Source organism: Urocitellus parryii, chromosome 11 (genome assembly GCF_045843805.1).
Source record: "Urocitellus parryii isolate mUroPar1 chromosome 11, mUroPar1.hap1, whole genome shotgun sequence".
NCBI classification, from domain to species: Eukaryota; Metazoa; Chordata; class Mammalia; order Rodentia; family Sciuridae; genus Urocitellus; species Urocitellus parryii.
In genome coordinates, this window is record NC_135541.1 from 64143275 (window position 1) to 64166014 (window position 22740).

Here is a 22740-nt window from a genome sequence, read left to right on the forward strand (position 1 = left end):
ACACATAGACCACATGAAAAAATAAGAGAGGAAAATGCCCCAAACAAACAGGACACTACAATAACAGAACCCATGGACAGTGCAGTTGATGAAATGTCAGAAAAGGAGTTCAGAAGGTTCATAATTAAAATGATCTGTGAATTAAAGAATGACCTAAATGAGCAAATACAGGCAAAAATTGATCACTCCAACAAAGAGATAAGAGAGCAAATACAGGCAACCATTGATGACACCAATAAACAAATAAGGGAACAAAGGCAGGCATCAATTGATCACACCAACAAAGAGATAATGGAGCAAATACAGGTAGCAAAAGATTACTTTAAGAAAGAGATGGAGACTTTGAAAAAAAATCAGAAATCCTTGAAATGAAGGAAACAATGAACCAAATAAAAAAATCAATACAAAGCATCAACAATAGACTGGATCACTTGGAAAACTGAACGTCAGAAAATGAAGACAAAGTATACAATCTGAAAAATAAAGTTGACCACACAGTGAGGATAGTAAGAAACCATGAACAGAACATCCAAGAATTATGGGATAGCATCAAAAGACTTAGAATCTAAGACTTATTGGGATAGAGGAAGGCACAGAGTTTCAAACCAAAGGAATACACAATATCTTCAATGAAATAATAACAGAAAATTTCCCAAACGTAAGAATGAAATGGAAAATCAAATACAAGAGGCTTAAAGGACACCAAATGTACAAACTTACAATAGATCTATACCACGGCACATTATAATGAAAATGCCTAGCATATAGAATAAGGATAGAATCTTAAAGGCTGAAAGAGAAAGGAATCAGATCACATACAGGGGGAAACCAATTCGTATCTCAGCAGATTTTTCAACCCAGACCCTCAAAGCCAGGAGATCCTGGAACATACACCAAGCTCTGAGAAAAAAAAAAAAAAAGTATGTCAACTAAGAACCTCATATACAGCAAATTAAGCTTCAGATTTCATGATAAAATAATAAACAAAAGTTAAAAGAGAAAACATTCAGCATTTGTTTTTTGGGGATTGGTTAACTTCACTTAGCAAATCTTCTCCAATGCCATCCATTTACCTGCAAATGCCATGATTTTTATTCTATTTTATTGCTGAGTAATATTCCATTGTGTATATATGCCACATTTTTTTTTTATCCATTCATCCACTGAAGGGCATCTAGGTTGGCTCCAGAGTTTAGCTATTGTAAATTGTGCTGCTATAAACATTGATGTGGCTGTGTCCCTGTAGTATGTTGTTTTTAAGTCCTTTGGGTATAACTCATAGTGGGATAGGGAGGAGTAGCATGGGAGGAATAGATAAATTCTAGATAGGGAAGAGGGGTGGGAGGAAAAGGGAAGAGGCAGAGGATTAGTAAGGATGGTAGAATGTGATGGACATCATTATCCAAAGTACATGTATGAAGACATGATTTGTGGTGAACACACTTTATATACAAAGATGTGTAAAATTGTGTTCCATATGTGTGATAAGAATTGTAATGCATTCTGCTGTCATGTATTTAAAAAATAAAATCAATTAAAACAATAAAATAAAATTTAAAAAAGGTAAAAGAATTTACAACTAGAAAGCCGGCACTATAGAACATCCTCGGCAAAATATTCCATGAAGAGGAAATAAAAATCAGCAGAGGGAGGTGGTATACTAAAGGAAAAACGAATCAAAGGAGAAACCAAGTCAAGTTAAATAACAAAAATGGCTGAGAATACATATCATATCTCAATAATAACCCTGAATGTTAATGGCCTAAACTTACCAATCAAAAGACATAGGCTAGCAGAGTGGATCAAAAAAAAAAAAAAGACTGAACAATATGCTGCCTCCAAGGGATTCATCTCATAGGAAAGGACATCCACAGACTGAAGGTGAAAGGTTGGGAAAAATCGTACCACTCACATGGACCTCAGAAGCAAGCAGGGATTTCCATCCTCATATCAAATAAAATAGACTTCAAGCTAAAGTTAATCAAAAGGGATAAAGAAGGACACTATATACTGCTCAAGGGAAACCATACATCAACAAGACATAACAATTATAAATATATATGCCCCAAACAATGAATCATCTACGTTCATCAAACAAACTCTTCCCAAGTTCAAGAGTCAAACAGACCACAACACAATAATTCTAGGTGACTTTATCACACCTCTTTCACCATTGGATAGATCTTCCAAACAAAAGCTGAATGAAAAAACTATAGAACTCAATAATACAATCAATAACAGATTTAACTGACATATAAAGAGTATATTATCCATCAACAAGTGAATACACTTTCTTCTCAGCAGCACAAGGATCCTTCTCTAAAATACACTATATATTATGCCACAAAGCAACTCTTAGCAAATATAAAAAAGTAGAGATACTACCCTACATTTTATCAGATCATAATGGAATGAAATTAGAAATCAATGATAAAATAAGAAATAAAAGCTACTCCAACACCTAGAGATTAAATAATATGTTACTGAATGAACAATGGGTTTGAAAAGATATCAAGGAGGTGATTAAAAAAATTCTTAGTAAATGAAAACGATGATACAACATATCAAAATCTCTGGGACACTATGAAGGCAGTACTAAGAGGAAAATTCATTGCAAGAAGTTCATTCCTTAAAAGCAGGAAAAGTCAACAAATAAATGACCTAACATTACATCCCAAAGCCCTAGAAAACGAAGAACAAACCAACACCAAAAGCAGTAGAAGACAGGAAATAATTAAATCAGAGCTGAAATCAATAAAATTGAAACAAAAGAAATAATTGAAAAAATTGACAAAACAAAAATTGGTTCTTTGAAAAAATAAATTAAATTGGCAAACCCCTAGCCATGCTAATGAAAAGAAAGAGAAAACTGAAATTACTAACATATGTGATGAAAAAGGAAATATTACAACAGACACTACAGAAATACAGAAGATAATTATAAATTATTTTGAAAATTTTTACTCATATAAAATAGAAAATTTCTAGAGTCTTATGATTTGCCCAAATTGAATTAGGATGATATGCACAATTTAAACAAATCAATTTCAAGCAATGAAATAGAAGATGCTTATCAGCAGCCTACCAACCAAGAAAAGCCCAAGACCAGATGGATACACAGCTGAGTTCTACAAGACCTTTAACAAAGAACTAATAGCAATGCTCTTCAAATTATTTTATGAAATAGAAAAACAAGGAGCACTTCCAAACACATTCTATGAGCCCAGTATTACCTATTCCAAAACCAGGCAAAGGCATGTCAAAGAAAGTAAACATCAGGACGATATCTCTAAAGAACATAGATGCAAAAATTCTCAATAATTTCTGGTGACTCAAATACAAAAATGCATTAAAAAGATAGTGTAACACAATCAAGTAGGGTTCATCTCAGGGATGCAAGGTTGGTTCAACATATGGAAATCAATAAATGTAATTCATCACATCAATAGACTCAAACATAAAAACCATATGATCATCTCAATAGATGCAGAGAAAGTATGTGAAAAAATACAGCACCCATTCATGCTCAAAACACTAGGAATACAAGAGATATCAGGAACATATCTCAACACTGTAAAAGCTATCTATACTAAGCCCCAGGTCAACATCATTCTAAATGGAGAAAAATTGAAAGCATTCCCTCTAAATCTGGAACAAGACAGGGATGCCCTCTTTCATCACTTCTATTTAACAGAGTTCTTGAACTCTAGCCAGAGCAAGTAGACAGATGTAAGAAATTAAAAGGATATGGATAGGAAAAGAAGAACTCAAATTAGCACTATTTGCCTATGATATGATCCTATACCTAAGAAGACCCAAAAAATTCCACGAGAAAACTTCTAGAACTAATAAATGAATTTGAAAAAGTAGCAGGATATAAAATCAACACCCATTAATCAAAGGCATTTCTGAACATCAGTGACAAATCCTCTGAGAAGGAAATGAGGAAAACTATCCAATTTACAATAGCCTCAAAAAAACAAAAATACTTGAGAATCAACTTAATAAAAGAGGTGAAAGACCTCCACAACAAAAACTATAGAATGCTAAAGAAAGACATTAAAAAAGACCTTAGAAGATGGAAAGATCTCCCTTGTTCTTGGATAGACAGAATTAATATTCAAAATGATCATACTACCAAAAGCACTATTCAGATTTAATGCAATTCCAATCAAAATCTAAATGACTTTCCTCGTAGAAATAGAAAAAACAGTCATGAAATTCATCTGGAAAAATAAGAGACCCAGAATAGCTAAAGCAATCCTTAGCAAGGAGAGTGAAGCAGGTGGCATCACTATATCAGACCTTAAACTATACTACTGAGCACTAGTAACAAAAACAGCATGTTACTGGCACCAAAATAGACTTGTAGAACAATGGTACAGAATAGAGGACACAGAGACAAACCCACATAACTATAGTTATCTCATATTAGACAAAGGCACCAAAAACACGCATTGGAGAAAAGACAGCCTCTTCAACAAAGGTTCTTGGAAAACTGGAAATCCATATGCAACAAAATGAAATTAAATCCCTATCTCTCACCATGCACAAAACTCAACTCCAAGTGGACCAAGGACCTAGAAGTTAACTCAGTGACCCAGCACCTATTAGAAGAAAAAGTAGGCCCAAATCTCCATCATGTCAGATTAGGCCCAAACTTCCTTAATATGACTCACATACCACAAGAATTAAAATCAAGAATCAATAAATGGGGGCTGGGGTTGTGGCTCAGTGGTAGAACGCTTGCCTAGCATTTGTGAGGTGCTGAATTTGATCCTCAGCACCACATAAAAATAAATAAATAAAATAAAGGTATGTGTCCAACTACAACTATATATATTGATTTAAAAAAAGAATCAGTAAGTGGGATGGATTCAAACTAACAAGTTTCTTCTCAGCAAAAGAAACAATCTGCAAGGTGAATAGGGACCTTACATTTTGGCAACAATTTTTTACCACATGCATATCACATAGAGCACTAATCTCTAGGGTATATAAAGAACTCAAAAAGCTAAGCACCAAATAAACAAATAACCCAATAAATAAATGGGCCAAGGAACTGAAGAGACACTTCTCATAAGATGATATACAATCAATCAACAAATATATGAAAAAGTGTTCAACATCTCTAGCAATTAGAGAAATGCAAATCAAAACTATGATTTCATCTCACTCCAGTCAGAATGGCAGCTATTAAGAATATAAACAACAATAAGTGTTGGCAAGGATGTGGGGGAAAAGGAACACTCATACACTGCTGGTGGGACTACAAATTGGTGCAGCCAATATGGAAAGCAGTATTGAGATTCCTTGAAAAACTGGGACTGGAACCATCATTGACCCAGCTATCTCACTCCTCAGTATATACCCAAAGGACCTAAAAACAGCATTCTACAGAAACACAGCCATATTAATGTTTATAGCTGCACAATTCACAATAGCTAAACTGTGGAACCAACCTAGATCCCCTTCAGTTTATGAATGGATAAAGAAAATGTGATATATATATATATATATATATATATATATATATATATATATATATATATAATGTGATACACACACACAATGGAATACTATTCAGCATTAAAAGAAAATAAAATCATGTCATTTGCAGGTAAATGGATGGAGTTGGAGAATATAATGCTAAGCGAAGTTAGCCAATCCCAAAAAACCAAATGCCAGATATTTTCTCTGATATAAGGATGCTGATTCATAATGCGGTAGGAGGTGGGGTATTGGAGGATTAGAGGAACTCTAGATAGAGCAAAGGGCAGGGAGGGGAAAGGTGGGGGCATGGAGGTAGGTGGAATGAGATGGATGGACATCATTAGCCTAAGTACATGTATGAAGACATGAATGGTGCAACTCTACTTTGTATACAACCAGAGATATGAAAAATTGTGCTCTATATGTATATGAATTGTAATGCTGTCATATATAACAAATTAGAATTAAATTTTTTTTAAATGTGGAAAAATAAAAAATAGGAACTTTTCTCTCTGGACCATCACTAAAGCAAACCTTCTGGAAAGCATTAGCAAAAGCCTAAAATGTGTTCTATAGCTATGCTCTTAATTTGATAATTCCACTTCTAGAAACCAGTTCTAATAATATCCAAAATACTGAGGCAGTTTGTGAACAAGAATGTATGGCAAGACATTATTTAGAAATATTGCTAACTGAAAACAATCGAAATGTATACAATAAAGAAATTAAACAGTTAAGTTATGGACAAACAGAATATGATATTGTCTTTAAAAGTGACTATGAAGAGATTTTCCTGGCATAGAAAGGACATAATTATTTGAGTAAGGATTTATACTAAATGAAATAATATTTATTTTACCATGAATGAATAATGTAAAAAAAAAGATTTTTTATCTTATTACAACTACACAAATGTGTCTAAACTACTATATTTCTTTTTCAAATCTTTATATATTTACTATAACCTAGCCAGGGGAAAAACTGGTATATTATATTTCTTGCTTATCTACTCCACATATTAAATTCAATTTGTTTTTTAAAAGCTCTTAATATTTTAAAGTAAATATAAGAATAAAATAAATTATAAATGATATGTCAGGATGAATGTTAACATATAATATTCACAAAACCTCTTAAAATAATCTATAAATTTGGCCATTCCCAGTAGCACACAGGATTATATATATGAATTACAACATTTTGTCTTTATTTCAGTACTTGAATATTTCTTAAACCACCTCTGAAGTTAATACTTCTAGGGTAAATCAAAATATAAAATAACTGATCCCATATTCCAGGAATCCAAGCCAAGGCTGAGATCATCATGCAAAAATAGCTAACAGTGAGCTACAATATAAGTTATATTTGTATGAGGTGCTATTCACACCCAAGTCAGAGAAAATTAGGAACACTCAGTACATACTGAATCATTTAAAAGATTTTTCCTTCAGAAATAAATAGAAAGAAAGCATAGTGACAAAATCTTAGATATCTTCTCTTCATAATCAATGCAGAAGCACTTCATTTTTCAAGTTCTGATTTTATTTGGACATGTCATTATTTGAGGTATGTCCAAGTGGTCACTCCAGGAATCAGCTGAAAATTAGAGGATATTTACAAGTTAAGTCGCTGTAGGCATTACCCAAGAAATCTGTCTTAGTTCAGCTTCTCCAGGAACAAACCTTGATATGAGGATTCAAATACAAGTAGTTTTGTAAAGTGCAGGAAACACTGGTACAGAACCAGAAACTCATCAGAGGAAAGGGAAGGCAGCCAGTAAAGAGTGTTTAATAAAGCCTGCCGCTTTAGCACAATTCATAACAGCCAAACTATGGAATCAGCCTGGGTACTCACAAGCAGACGAATGAATAAATAAAATGTGATATATATATATATATATATATATATATATATATATACACACACTCAATAAAGTTTTATTCAGTCATAAAGAAAAATGACATGATGTCATGTGCAGGCAAATGGGTAGAACTTGAGATCATTATGTTAAATGAAATAAGCCAAAGGGTGGTATGCTTTCTCTCATATATAGAAGTTAGAGAGGAAAAAGGAAAAGAAATGTGGTGGGGGATGAAAGGATCAGGGTAATTGATGGGAAGAGTCGTGAAGGAGACTTCTGGGTTGCTGGAGAGGTTCTATAAATTGATCTGGGTATAGCTAAGCTGGACTCTTAAGATCTGTGCAGTTTATTCTAAATATGTTATCCCTGAAGTATTTAAAAGGTAGTGATATACAGCCATCAGAGAGAGGAAGAGAATGAGGGCACACTCCAAGGTTACAGCAGTCAAGGGCAGAACAAAGTTTCCAAAAGGCACATCTTGGGCAACCACAAAGAGAAAGATGAAAAAAGGGAAGTCATTTTATTTAGAAAAGTTCATGATTAGTTTTGAGGCAGCAATAGGACAAATCAGAGTTACTAAGATAACTAGATGGGAAGAGATAACCTTCAAGAAGTGAGAGGAAAGAAGATGATATATAATTTTGGCAAAAGAAGGTCTAAATGAAAGTTTCTTGGGAGAGCGGTAAGGGAAAGGTATAGACGTTAGAAAAAAACTTGAACATATTTGAGAGCCAGTAGGTTGAAGGTAATTAAAAATAAAAGTGAAGCACATAATGGGCTAGGCACAAGGGTCTAACTACCACTCATAGGACAAATTCACCTCATGCCTATTCTGTAAATAAAGATTTACTGAATTAAAATCAATTAAATAAAATGAATAAATAAATTTAAAAGGAGTCAAGTAGGTACAGTATTTGTACCAGAAAACCTACACAGTGAAGAGGACAGGAAGACTTACTGAACAGCCAGCCCAATTTGTTAATGTATTGTCCATATGTGCTTTTGCCCTAAAAAAGATAAGAGTTCAATAGTTGTAAAAGAAACTAACTGATGTTATAGAGAAAAAGTGCGCTGACCCCCAAACTAGGTCAAGAGGATCATCTAGGAACTGGAAGGAAATAGAATTAACAGACATAGAGAAAAGAGTAAAAAATGTCTATTTATGCAAAGATTTAGTGAAAGAATAAAGGAGGGATACAAAAAGCTAGCCCTTTCTATGCCAGGGAATAATCAGGGTACTGAGTACCCATAAAATTAAAATAGTATTATGTCTCTGAAAAATAAGTCAATGATAATAATATAAACAAACTGCTCTGCCACTTCTACTCCTGTAACAATGACTAATATCAGTATTATACTGTCTACTAAACGCTTCCATCTGGATATTCTCAAAGCAACCAAATACTCAAAATGTATTCTTCTCCCTCCACTCTAAGCAACTTCATCCCAAATCCTGTGTTCTTTACCCTCTGAATATCTCTGGGACACACTGTTACTTGTTCACATCCTCTATGCCGGTATCTCTAATCCTAGCCACCATCACCTCTCACTTGGACCACTGTACTAACTTCCTAACAGTACTTATCTCCACCCTCAAATCTCTTTCAATTTATTTTCTGAAATGGAATGCAGGATTTCAAAATATAAATCTCGCCATGTTACTCTCCCATTTCTCATCCCCTCCACACTTCAGCTGTTTTTGATGGCTTTTCAGTGTTCACATCATGAAAACCAAAACCCTAATCAGAGCCAATAAAAGACCTTTTGAGGAAAGATGCTGTCAGTTAAGCTAATAATATTCCATACAATTCCCTTCCCTGCCTGGTTCCAAGTTGGAGTTAGACAAATAAGTTAGCATGTGATTTTGAAAGGCAGAATTAAAGTATGTATCATTATCCTCTGAAAGTTAATATAAGGTCCCTTTATAGCTCCTATATAATGGCATGGGTCTGCTTGTTCCCGTTGTTGGCTTAGTAAAACACTTGACTCTGCAACTTCCCTGGCTCCTTCCAGCACTTCTCCTTTGGCTCCTCCAAACCCAGGCCCCCAAGGTTAGGCATGTATGCAGCTCCTTGGCAAAGAGCATCAGCTCCACATGGAAGTCAACCACATGGTCAAGGTTGCAAAGAGTCTGATACAGACTTTGGTTTTATCCTAGTGAGTTTCAATTGATGTCCAGCTGTTCTTCATGATTAGCTAGCCTTGCTGATTCACCACCAGATGCAGAGATACCAGTCCTCAGAAGCCATCTTCCAAGTACCTATAACACCTTATTCCAAATCATTTTCAGAGGTTCTGCCTCCCTTTTGGAAGCCCCAACAGAACAACATACCTGTTAGCCTTCCAGTATTTCCATTCAGATCCTGAGTCACCTTCCCTTTCACTCTCTGTGTGGTAATCATCCACCACATATTCCTACTACACGAACTCTGCACATTCTATTCCTTCTTCCTGGAATCCACTCCTTCCTGTCTTTAGCCTTTGCCTACTTACAGTTCATCTTTCCCCCAGACAAGACTCTCATAGCCTGAAGTGCCTTTCTTTTACAACATTTAGCATAGTAATTGTGTGTTTAATTCTCTCTCATTAGATTATAAACTTGCAAAGAAGAGTACTATTTGGTTCTGCTCACATATCCTAAGCACCTACAAAAGTATCTAGGACATAACAGGCATTCAATAAACATTTCTTGAATGAGTGAATGAATGAATATTTGATCTCTGTTAAAACACTGTGTTCAGCATTATATAGGTCATCTTATATAATACCTAGCAAAACCTCAAAAATTGGTACTACTATCATTCCCATTTTGAAGATGAAAAGATGAAGATACACTGCTGTAAGTGATAGGACTGGTATCCTACTATTTAAGCAAAAACAGTTTTAGTTTGGCATTCATATTCTTAATCCCTGCTTTCTTCACAACACTGAAAAGTCAATAAAGATTTATTTTCTTCATTTAACAATGAAGAAACTGAGATTAAACAATTTTTATGACTTACCTAATTATCTAGAGGATGCAATTCCAACATCAGTTCATTACTTTAAAAAAAATTTTTTTTGATCCGTCCACCTTGCTGAAGCGAAGCTTCAAATTCATCCCTATACTGTTTTCCATGTTCAGATTCAACAACCCTATCGTGACTAACCTCCACAGTGAGCTAACCCTACATGCACTACCTTCTTTTCAGATGTCAATAAAGATGATTAGAAGACACAACACAGCACCTTTAAAAACACAATTATATGATCATGACCAACAATTTTTGTCATTACTTATTTTTCCATTAACATCATTTTAACACATCCCAAGCTCTTTAAAGAAAGGTAATACAGAATGGAAAATATATTTCCCTGTTTATATGTGAACATTTTTCAAAAGAATGTAGTTAAAAATGATGCTCTTCAAAAAGAAATGGAAGGAGGAAGAAAAAATATAGTAAGGGAAGAAAGCAGATGGAAGATTAGAGAGAGGGACTGGAGTTACATTTTTCTGCTTGGCAAAATCAAGCGGTTTTCTTAGTCACATAGGAATGCATGAACTCATTACCTTCTATGAAATATGTTTAATCATTAATCCTAAATAAATCATATAGCCTCTGGTAATACTGTCCCAAAATCTATCCATGATAGGTTCTAGATTTCAACTGTCAATCACAAGGGACTCTTAAGGTTCCACAGTGTCAGAAGAGGTAATTTGATAATGACCAAAGCGTAGAACCACAAGGAAGATGATCATACTCATACATGTCAGTCTTCATAAGATTCACAAATTCTGTAATTCAATCCAAGTGGATTATTACCAGTTTGGGTTTTGTCATATTGGAAAGCTATGGAAACAACAATTTGGGCTTTTCCCTAGGCTTATAATTCTTCAATTTTCTTAATATCCTTAATATCAGGGTTTTTTAACAAAATTAGTTAAGCCTCCAAATGCTATTTTTCCTTCCTGGAACCAGAAACTTCAATCTTAATTTCAACTCTGAATACAAGACACCTATTGGTGTGTCAAGCATTTCCTTTTCAGGAGGTAAACACTAGAAAGCAGAAATATAAACTTTTATACTCAGTCATAAAATTTTAAATTCTCTAACTTATTTTGCAAGTATCTGGCTCTGTTATAATGTACTTTTACATTATTCAGTTTTCTAAACCCCCGCTTACAGCAGACAATAACAAATACTTATTAAATCTCTGTGCCAGGTATTATTTAAAGAATTTTACATGCATTAACTCACTTAAATTTGAGGATATAGGTAGTCTACAAATGTTCTAATAATTTAACATGTTGATCTAAAAACCACAAAAGTAAAAGAAAACAAATGTGCATTTCACCTAAGCAAAATTAATATACCAATTTATACATCAATTTCCTGGAAATGGGAAAAATGTTTGTTTTGTTGTCTGAATGTGCACCTAATGTAAGGAACATATATGATTGCTGAAAATTAGCAACAGTAAAGACTATGAGAAGAATAAGTAAGTTCTTTCTTAAATGAATATTTCAAATAAGTATTATTCTAGATGTTCTTTTCAAAGTAGTTATTATGGGGAAAAAATCATACTGAAAAAATAATTCCAATAAATAAATGACCTTTCTAAGATCAAAGTCAAAACAAACAATAATTTTTAAAAAGTATACAAGCAGACTGCTAAATATTCTATTTGATATAATGGAAAATATAGATCATGTTAATAAACACATAAAATATGTTCTTGTCTTCATGATGTTAGCCTAATAGATTTTGGTGGCTAACAGAAGTATCTATACTCAGAGACTCGGGTTCCATGGTCAGAGGAGATAATTTGATAATGATGACAGCAGCATGAAACCAGGAGGCAAATTATCATATTAACAATACATGTCAGTCTTTATAAGATTCAACTCTAGTTTCGATATTTCACACAAATACTAGAAGTCGACCAACTGTTATAAAGAAAAAATATATCTACATGTCTGCATATTGTGTAGAACACTTATTATGTAGACATGATCTATATAATATGAATATCTTTGCTAAAATTAAGATTGTTATATGTTTCAAGTATCTCTCTGTATCAAATTAAGGTTATCCCCAACTGTGAGCCATTAAGGTTTAAATTTTAATTAAAATATTTTTAAGTTTTCTGTCTTTGAAATAATTATAATTCATTGAAATAATTACACTGATAGCGTCTGAAAATAAAAGTAGCCATTCTCCTCTCTAATAAGCAGTTTCTCTCTTTTTATCTCAGTCCTGTGTTATTCCATCATCTGACAGAACAATAGTAAAAACAAAGCAAATGCATTTTATACATGATATACTAAGCACTCTTAAAGGCTGTCATTTGTGTGTGTTTCAGGGAACTAGATGTGTATCAAGTGCCTACCATGTTACACACATTTCACTCTAGGCTTTATGACCAAGCATTTCAACATAGACTAAACTAAGTGAACTTTTTAAAAATACTGATGTGGTGGTCCCAGCCACAAACTTTCTGAGATAATTGTCTGGATTGCAGCCTGGGTGTAAGAGCTTAGTAAAGCTCCCTGTGTGATTTAAATGTGCAGGCAAGTTTGAGAACCACTGTTTAGATAGTTATTTCATTTTGTCCTCATAAATTGCTTTATTGATTCCATTTTACAGATGAGGAAACTGAGACTCAAAAAGATTCAATGACTTGTTAAAGAATTAGACAAGTCTGTCAACTCTCTAAATTTTCTTTGCACTATACCATGTTGGCTTCTGAATGGCAAATTTGCCACTGTCATTAGTGTTTCCTACCATCTTGAAATCCTGCAGAGAAGGAGTCAAATAGTTCCTATGCAAATCTACATACTGGATATCAAAGGGGCTTCTCTTTATATTCTAAGATCTACCTACTAATTTATATCCAAAATAAATCTTTCCACCTTCAAGTTGTTCTTGTCAGGTGTTTTGATCATAACAATGAAAAGCTAACACAAGTTCATTCCCACTGTTACAATGCTTACCACATTATGTCTTATATTTTTAAGTATTTGCTTTTGAATTTTTATTGGAAAGGGCAGTATCATTCTGAGCAATATGAATAAAGCACAGAGCTTAACACAGCAGATTTTGTTTTTTAATTAAGTAGATCAGCTCTCCATACTATATACTCTTACCCACTTTAATATAAAACAGACTTTTCCAATTCATTTTTCTCTACTTGCTTTTAATTTAACAGGCATTTATTGAACAATTACAAGTAAAATTCACCAAATAAGTTATGGTTTCTTCTATGCTGTGAATTGTAATGGAAAAAGAATTTCATAAAAACACCAAATACTAACTACATTCTTGATTTTCACTTCTTAGCTCCATCAAACTCTTTTCATTATCTTTGGTCATATCAATAAAGTCATTTTATCATGTCTCCCATTTCTCAACTTAAGATGAAATATTGGGATGTTTTCATAATTCAAAAAAAATTTTAATAAATATGCATATATACAATATATATATATATATGTGACTTTATACCTTATATCCCTGACAAGCAGAAAGTCTTATGTATCACAATGACCTAAATAATTAAGACATTTAATAAATATTATTGACTACATCTAGTAAGTACCAATTAGTATAATATATAATTTTAAAAAAAGGATTAAAGCCATGGTGACACATGCCTGTAATTCCAGCAACTCAGGAGGTTAAAGCAAGAGGATTTCAAGTCCAAGATCAGCCTGAGCAACTCAGCAAGCCCCTACGCAACTTAGCAAGACCCTGCCTCAAAAAATAAAAAGTTTAAAATTACTATAGGACAGAAATGGGAATTAAGCTTGAGAGAATTACAGAGAGCACAGACATTGCTCCATAAAAATCTATTTTAGGAATCCACAGAAAAAATTCTGCCACTCTTTCTGAGAAATTAAACTTCAAAATCTCTATATTCAAACATCATGAAATCTCAAAACAAAAGTGAAAAATTATTTAGCACTTTTTTCCTTTAAATTTCTGGCCCAGATCAGGATCCTCTATTTTATACAGCTTCACATAACACTATCAGACTTAGCTGTTAGAAGCAAAAGCCAGCATGGCTGGAACTGACTGGTAAGCAGGGCTGCCAATTTATCTCAGGAAGAGACAGACTACAGCACCCACAGTTGGATGATGTCCAAAGAAGGTAGAGAATTGGCTATAAGCCAAATATTTCCTCTTAGAGCACAGATAGAAAAACTAGGAGTGGACAAATCATAGCTTACTGTCTGAATTTCAATTTGCCTTTTCTAGCCAAAAAAAAAAAAAAAAAAAAGTTAGAAATGGGACAACATAAATGTAAAAACATTCAAAGCCCGGCTGAGGTTGTGGCTCAGTGGTAGAGTGCTCACCTAGCACATATGAGTCCCTGGGTTCAATCCTCAGCACCACACAAAAATAAATAAAATGAAGGTATTGTGTCCAACTACAACTAAAAAAAAATTAAAAAAAGAAAAAAACCTTTCAAAGCCAAAAATCTGATTTCATGGTAGATGATTTAGGTATGTTTTTAGAATAGAGCCATGTTTTTCTTATTTGCTCAATTCCATTTACAAGAGTTAAGTGACTATTTCACTAAAAGTTTAGATTGCCATTTAGATATTGTTCCCTGCAAGAAGTCTATACCAATGCATTTCCTGTTCTCCTCATTTAGTCCATTAGATTTTATATAACATTTATCTTACCTACTTAATATATAACTAAAAATCACAGAGTAAAAATAATCATCTTACATCCACTATGGAATCTGAAGCCGCTCTTCAATAGATCATAAAAAATGATGCAGACACCAGGCAGAAAGAGAGATTGAGATACCAATGTGCCTGTGCATGAACCCACAAGGCTTTTCTTTCTCAGCTTTTCAGCATTTAGCTGACTGCTCACAGACAAAAAAAAAATAAAAATAAAAATACAAGCAGAGGATAGAGCCTAACAAAGAGATCCTTAACCAAAACTCTATCCCAAATGCAAATGAAATGGGTAAATTATAGTCACTTAAAAAAAAAAGGATTACCCTTCCTAATCACTCTCTAGAATGGTATGCTCATGATTCCACATATTATAGAGAAGAAATAGTCTATGTCAAAATCAAGTATAGTTCATCTAAACCACGAAGTATCACCTCACTCCAGTAAAAATGGCTTATATCAAAAAGAGTAAAGATAACAAGTGCTGATAAGGATGTGGAGAAAAGAGAAGAATGCTTGCAGACTGTTGGTGGGAATGTAAATTAAGAAATGAAATTAGTGTGTCAGACACCTGCACTCCCATGTTCCTGTAGCACTATTCACAATGACCAAGAAACAGAAACCACCTAAGTGTCCATCAAGTGGTGAGTAATAAAGAAAACGTACACATACACACACACACTCACACACACATATTCTCTCTTTCTCTTTCTCTCTCTCCCTCTCTCTCTCTCTCTCTCTCACACACACACACACAGATAAACACACACACACACACACACACACACACAGTCATCCAGTTTTCCTATGAGAAATTATAAATCTCAATCATGAAAATATTATTGATATTTTAATATTTTACCTCTTTATAGCTGATTTTTTAAGAACCAGTTTAAACTAAAATATATCACAAGGGCTTCCAAATAAAATAAGAAGTACCTTGGTATTTGGAAAAGAAGAAATAAATGAGAATGATAGGAGAGTGTTGAGAGCCACAGCCAAAGGGGCCCCAGCAAACTTCCAGCTGCCAGCAAACTTCCAGCTGCCGGCTGATGATTGGCTCACAGTGGCCCCAGCAACATCTAGCTGATTGGCTCCTCTGCGGTGATGTTCATTGGGCTGTTTCCCTGCCCTTCAAGCTGCCAGCTGATGATTGGCTCACAGTGGCCCCAGCAACATCTAGCTGATTGGCTCCTCTGCAGTCATGTTCATTGGGCTGTTTCCCTGCCCTTCAGACTACGGAACTGCTCATTGGGGGACTTCTTTGGCTCCGCCCACGCGACCTAGCCAATCGGCCTCAAGAGCAGGAGGATTGTGGGAGGTGGTGGTTGGTGTGTGGGAGAGGCTTGTGGAAGCCGGTGGTGGCAGTTGGGCTCTGAGGGTTTTTCCTGAGGAGCTGTTTTGTTTGGCGTTTGTAGTTTTAAAAATAAAGTTTGTTTCTTTTGACAAGTGGCTCCTGAATTGTGCCCAGTCAGACTGCGGCATTTGGTGGCCCATACGGGGAGATACAGAAGGTTGTATATGTCCTTCCACTAATTGTTGTTTGACCAGATCATGGGCTACTTGTATCTTTTCTTTAGTCAAGGGCCACTGAGGGACCCATACTGGTCTTTCTGATTTCCAGGTAATTTTTATTGTCTCAGTGGCCCTTTGTGAAAATCCAACCCATGTCTGTCTGTTCCTTGATTTATTTGTATTGGTGCTGCTATACCTTGTTCTTGTTTTTCTAATCTTTTTCCTTTCCTAAAACCTTGTCTAGCCATAATAGTGGGTGCATTTTGATTGATATTATTTGTTAATGTCAAACCTAATTGATCTAAGACATCTCGTCCCCATAAATTTACAGGAAGATGATCCAATACATATGGCTGTATAGTTCCTTCACATCCTTCAGGATCCTTCCAATCTAATACCATTGCACTTTTATCGGGATTATTCGCCACTCCTAGGCCTCGAAGTGTTTGAGTGGCTTGTTGTAATGGCCAATGTTTTGGCCATTCTTGACGAGAGATAATGCTAAGGTCTGCACCTGTATCCAGTAGCCCATTAAATTCATGTCCTTGAATATTTAGTTTTAGCATGGGGCGAGAATCTAAATTTAAAGAAAGCATAGCCCAATCTACACCTGTGGAGCCTAATCCCTTGGAACCTCTTTCTACAGTATGATTGGAAAATTTATCATGTAGGCTTGGTATTATTAGTAATTGTGCTATTCTATCTCCTGGTGAAATTACTGATATACCCTTTGGAGAACTGGCTATAATTTTTATTTCACCTTCATAATCGGGATCAATTACCCCAGGACTTATCAAAAGTCCTTTTAGAGTAGAAGAGCTGCGTCCCAATAATAAGCCTACTGTTCCTTTGGGAAGAGGTCCTTTCACCCCTGTGGGAATGATTTGAACTCCCATCTCTGGAGTTAGTACTGCTCTGGCAGAGGCGCAGATGTCCAACCCTGCGCTCCCTCTGGTTTGTCTGATGAGGGATCTGATGCCCTGGGCACTACCCTGATGGGGTTGCTGGGGTTGCTGGGTTCCTCCAGAGCTCCGTATATTTGTGGTTTGGGGCCCCGGAGCATTGGGGCCCCCTGTCCGTTTTTTGGCAACGGAGCCCGATGCCTTTGTCCACGATATTGTGGATAAAAACCTTGTCCTTGTTCGTTTTTTGATAATGGAGTACCCTCTATGGTGGTTTGAGAACGGCATTCATTAGCCCAATGTCTCCCTCTACGGCATCGTGGACAAATACCCGGTATTCTATTCCTTTGATACCTAGTATTGTTAAACCCTCCTCCTATGGGGCAATTCCTTTTAAAATGTCCTGCTTGTTGACAATTGTAGCATGTTCTTAGCCCGGCATCTAAAGCCTGTTTTACTGCAGCTGCCACAATTTGCCCTTGTTCATTAATGTCTCTGGCATCTAAAGCCTGTTTTACTGCAGCTGCAACAATTTGCCCTTGTTCATTAATGTCTCGACTTGTGGTAGTATTGGAGTATTGATTTGGTATATCTTCCTCCCTTCTGCTTGTAATGATCGTTCAGCTATTTGGGGGCCAACAGAGGTGAGGCAAAGAACCTCACCCCCCCGCTGGTACCTCTCCACAGGTGTGGCTGTATACTGGACCGGTAGTCAATGACGGGTAAGATCCAATTACAATGGTACCAACCTAAGACAGGAGGCTGACGCCCTGAGGTCAGCTCATCCGAAGACGGGTAAGGACCATATGTAGTATTGGACAACCTAAGGCAGGCACGGTCCCTAAGCCACATGCTTGTCATGCTTGTCGTTTAAACAGAGAGGGGGAGATGTTGAGAGCCACAGCCAAAGGGGCCCCAGCAAACTTCCAGCTGCCGGCTGATGATTGGCTCACAGTGGCCCCAGCAACATCTAGCTGATTGGCTCCTCTGCGGTGATGTTCATTGGGCTGTTTCCCTGCCCTTCAAGCTGCCAGCTGATGATTGGCTCACAGTGGCCCCAGCAACATCTAGCTGATTGGCTCCTCTGCAGTCATGTTCATTGGGCTGTTTCCCTGCCCTTCAGACTACGGAACTGCTCATTGGGGGACTTCTTTGGCTCCGCCCACGCGACCTAGCCAATCGGCCTCAAGAGCAGGAGGATTGTGGGAGGTGGTGGTTGGTGTGTGGGAGAGGCTTGTGGAAGCCGGTGGTGGCAGTTGGGCTCTGAGGGTTTTTCCTGAGGAGCTGTTTTGTTTGGCGTTTGTAGTTTTAAAAATAAAGTTTGTTTCTTTTGACAAGTGGCTCCTGAATTGTGCCCAGTCAGACTGCGGCAGGAGAGATTTATTTAAAACCCTGAAATTCCAATCTAACAGTTATCGAAATGAAAATTTCTAATATGAAATACAACACTATTGGAGACTAGGATATATATTTGAGTCTTAATTTATTGATTAGTTCAACACATACCTAAAGAACCTAGTGGACTCAGATTCTTATGACCACGATCTTCCCACTGGATTGGTTCAGGCAGGAAGAACCTGGGCCTTTCTCCTGCGGGCCTCCCCGTGGAGACAGGGGAGATCAGCGCTAGCTTCAGTGGTCTGCAGACACAGGATAAATCTTGGTTAGTCCTCTGTAGATAACCCAAGGTGGCTTTAAATGATGTTGAAAATGTGTGGCAACTGCACAATTTGCTAAAGTCAAATTCTCAGAGGATTAATAAAGAAAGAAAATCCTACTCTTAACAAAGACTCCAAATATTTAAAACATCAAAATCCTGATAGGTTCCTCTGACAGCTGACTTTAAAAGACCACTAACAAAGCAAGACATCCTTGTGGAATGCTTGTGCAATTACTACAAGCTAATCTACTCCTCTGTTTAAATTGAAAAGTTTATATAGTCCAGGCCCTAACTCAGCCTTCACTGACTGAGAATTTACCTAACCCTAATAAATTTGTTTTTTCTTTCCTTTGATAGAGACTTGACTGATAGTTGAAAGAACACTCCAGAAGAAAACATTGTGGTCTAAAGAAAAAAAATTACTCTTTCCTCTAAGAGGATTACCAGTGACAGTAGTCTTGCCTGTTTTATTTGTACATAAAACTGTGCTAGCTGAGATAGGTATCTGGAGTTACAGTTCATGTCACAAGTCTGGAATTTCTGTCATCAGCTCTTCTGTTGTGTTGGAACAAACCCAAAGTTATTTTGGAGGAAATTTTCAAACCTCTCTACAGTCATTTCTTTAGCCTACTAAAGGTGCTATGACTTTCTATTCAAATACATATATTTGGAAGACCCCTATTTCTTAAATAACTCTCAAATCATGTGATTCTTCATTTGACTGGATACAAATAATAGCAGGCAATTTTTAGGCAGTAAAACTTAATACTAGCCCTCAATTTTTTTCAGCTAAGAAATGTAATATGTTATATATAAAATATTTTCTTTTAAAAAATGCAGGACCTTCATTTTGTGGACATTGCAACATCCATTTCTGACATAAGGTCACCAGAAAACTCCATACCTGGATCATATCACATTGCCTGTCACAGCTACTGTAACAAAAGAACAATAATTATAATTTATTGAGCACTCACTGTATTATCTTTACTATGTCAAAATGCTTGAAGGGTAAACATTATTGTCATATTAGAAAGGAAACTAATAGGGCTGGGGCTGTAGCTCAGTGGCAGAGTACTTGCCGAACATACGTGAGTCACTGGGTTTGATCCTTAGCTCCGCATAAAAATAAAAAAATAAAATAAAGGTGCACTGTTCATACACAACTACAAAAAAATTAATAAAAGAAAGAAAGGAAACTAATAAGACCTTGAGAAGTTACTTTCCCCGATGATATAGAGCCATGTCATGGGCCCATATTGAAGGACATTAAAGAAACAGCCTAAATGGAATGCTGTTAGATTTCACTGTAAGGATGTTGAGTACATTGTGAATTACACTATACTAAGTCCACTTTAAAAGAAACAATAGCAGAAATTCTACTCTTGATTCAATACAGAGACAAACTTGTTCTTCTTGAAAAATCAATTTGTTTCTTATGGATCAGTTTTTTAAGTAATCATTAAACTTTTGACTTCCTTCTTTACCTGGAAGTTAAAGAACTAAGAATTAAATGAGTGCCCTAGTTCTAATAAATACATAGGATTACAGAGCATGAATTCTGTCAACTGATCTCTCCCCAAGATCACTTCGATTTATTTTTTAAAACTGCTATTCTCAATTTGCTCTCATCTTGCATGTGCATACTATCACAAACCACTTGCAACTTTGAAAGCTATTTGTCAAAATCTTGTAAAGAATCAGATGCACGTTTTACTATACTTTTATATCTTGATAAAGTACTGAGGAAAAGTACAAAAGTCATTTACATTAATCAATTTTTTTTTAAAAAGTAACTCAGATATTTTGTATCATCTTTGAGTCAGTTCTTGGTAAAACTTTCTAATTACTTTATCTTGGGTGAGTCACCATTGAACCAAAATTATTATTCTGTTATAGTTCATAATTAAGATACAGTTGTGTTTTACATGTTGTATTGATTACAATAAAGTCAGAACAGAGATAGTTTTGAGGGATTTAGTTGTGAAGAGCAACTAATAATAAAAAAAAAGATTACATTGTAGGGTTCTGTTTACTACACTTATTTTCAGATAGACAAATGTATATCGATGATTCAATATGGAGGAAAAAGCATCTTTTATGGAAATGCAAATATTAGAGAGAAAAAAACAAGCATATGGCACAACCCAGTGAGATAAGAGCTCTTCATTAGGCAAATGTGAGATGCCACATGCCTACACCTCTGGTCCTTTTCCTCTTATCTTGGCTGTCTTAGGATATGATTCTCAAACTTTTTGATTTAGGAAACCTTTACACTCTTAAAAATTATTGAGTTTTATGGTTTACACCTTCATTACCTACCCTCTTAGAAATTAAAAGTGATAGTTAAAATATTTATTCATTTTTAATATTAATAAAAACAAAACATTTATTTAAAAAGAACTATAAATTTCAAAACAAAAAAAAGGAGAACAGGGAAACTGTTTTACACTTTGTCAAATCTCTTGACTATTCACACAGGACAACTGTATTCTTACATGTGCTTCCACATTCAATCTAAATTGTTCTGGTTAGATAATATGAGAAAATCTGACATCAGGGAGATAGGCAGTTACAAAGAGGAGGAGTGAAATCTTTTGTTTTCTGTTACATCAAATGCACAAATATCTAAAACACTCTTGAGCATTGAACAACATTGGAGACAACACACTCCCTAATTTCAAAACATTTTATAAAGCAATTATTGTGAAAGCAGTATGGTAATGACATAAAAAGAGACACATTGAACAATGGAAAAGTATAGAGAACCCAGAAACAAACCCACACATTTATATTCAACTGATTTTTGACAAAGGTATAAGAACATACCATGAAAAAGGGCCAGTCACTCTAATAAATGGTGTCTTAGTTCATTTTCTGTTGCTATAATAAAATACTTGAAACCTAATAATTTATAAAGAATAAAACTTTATTTACCTCATGGTTAAGACTGTAAGTCTAACAGTATGGCCCTGGCATCCAGGAAGGGCTTCTTGCTGCATCATAACATGGTGAAGGGCACCACATGAGGAGATAGAACCAGTAAGCCAAAGAAAGGCTAGCTTTTATAACATTTCTGCAGTAACCCATTTATCCATGAATCCATAAATTCATGAATGGACTATCCATTTATGAGAGTTGAGCATTCAAGACCCAATTACCTCTTAAAGGGCCCACCTCCCAATACCATCACAATGACAATCAAATTTCAACATGAGTTCTGCAAGTGACAAATCATATTCCAACCACAGCAAATGATACTGGAAAACTAGATATCCACATGTGGAAGAATGAAATTAGAACCTTATTTCATTTATAAAAATGAACTCAAAATGGATTAACAACTTAAACATAAGAACTGATACTGTAAAACTGCAAGAAGAAAACGGGGCGGGGGAAACAGGGGAACAGCTTCTTGACACTAGCTTGGGCAATCAATTTTTGGACATGATTCCCAAAGCACTGGCAACAATAGCAAAAACTGAATGGCATCAAATTAAAAAGCTTCTGTGGGGGCTGGGGATGTGGCTCAAGCGGTAGCGCGCTTGTCTGGCATGCGTGCGGCCCGGGTTCGATCCTCAGCACCACATACCAACAAAGATGTTGTGTCCGCCGATAACTAAAAAAAAAATAAATA

At 35.5% G+C, this 22740-nt stretch overlaps 1 protein-coding gene across 6 annotated transcripts in view; it reads right to left on the reverse strand.

The window, feature by feature from the left end:
- The window catches only part of Ttll7 (tubulin tyrosine ligase like 7), a 151735-nt gene that overhangs the window by 112054 nt on the left and 16941 nt on the right, over nucleotides 1-22740 (reverse strand). For 4 of the 6 annotated variants that reach the window (XR_013344452.1, XM_026411157.2, XM_077803666.1 and 1 more), the window contains exon 2: nucleotides 18950-19083. The exons of the other annotated variants lie outside the window; for them this stretch is intronic. The gene's annotated coding sequence lies outside the window, so the exon portion shown is untranslated. The remainder of the gene's footprint in view (nucleotides 1-18949; nucleotides 19084-22740) is intronic. 6 annotated transcript variants of the gene reach the window in all.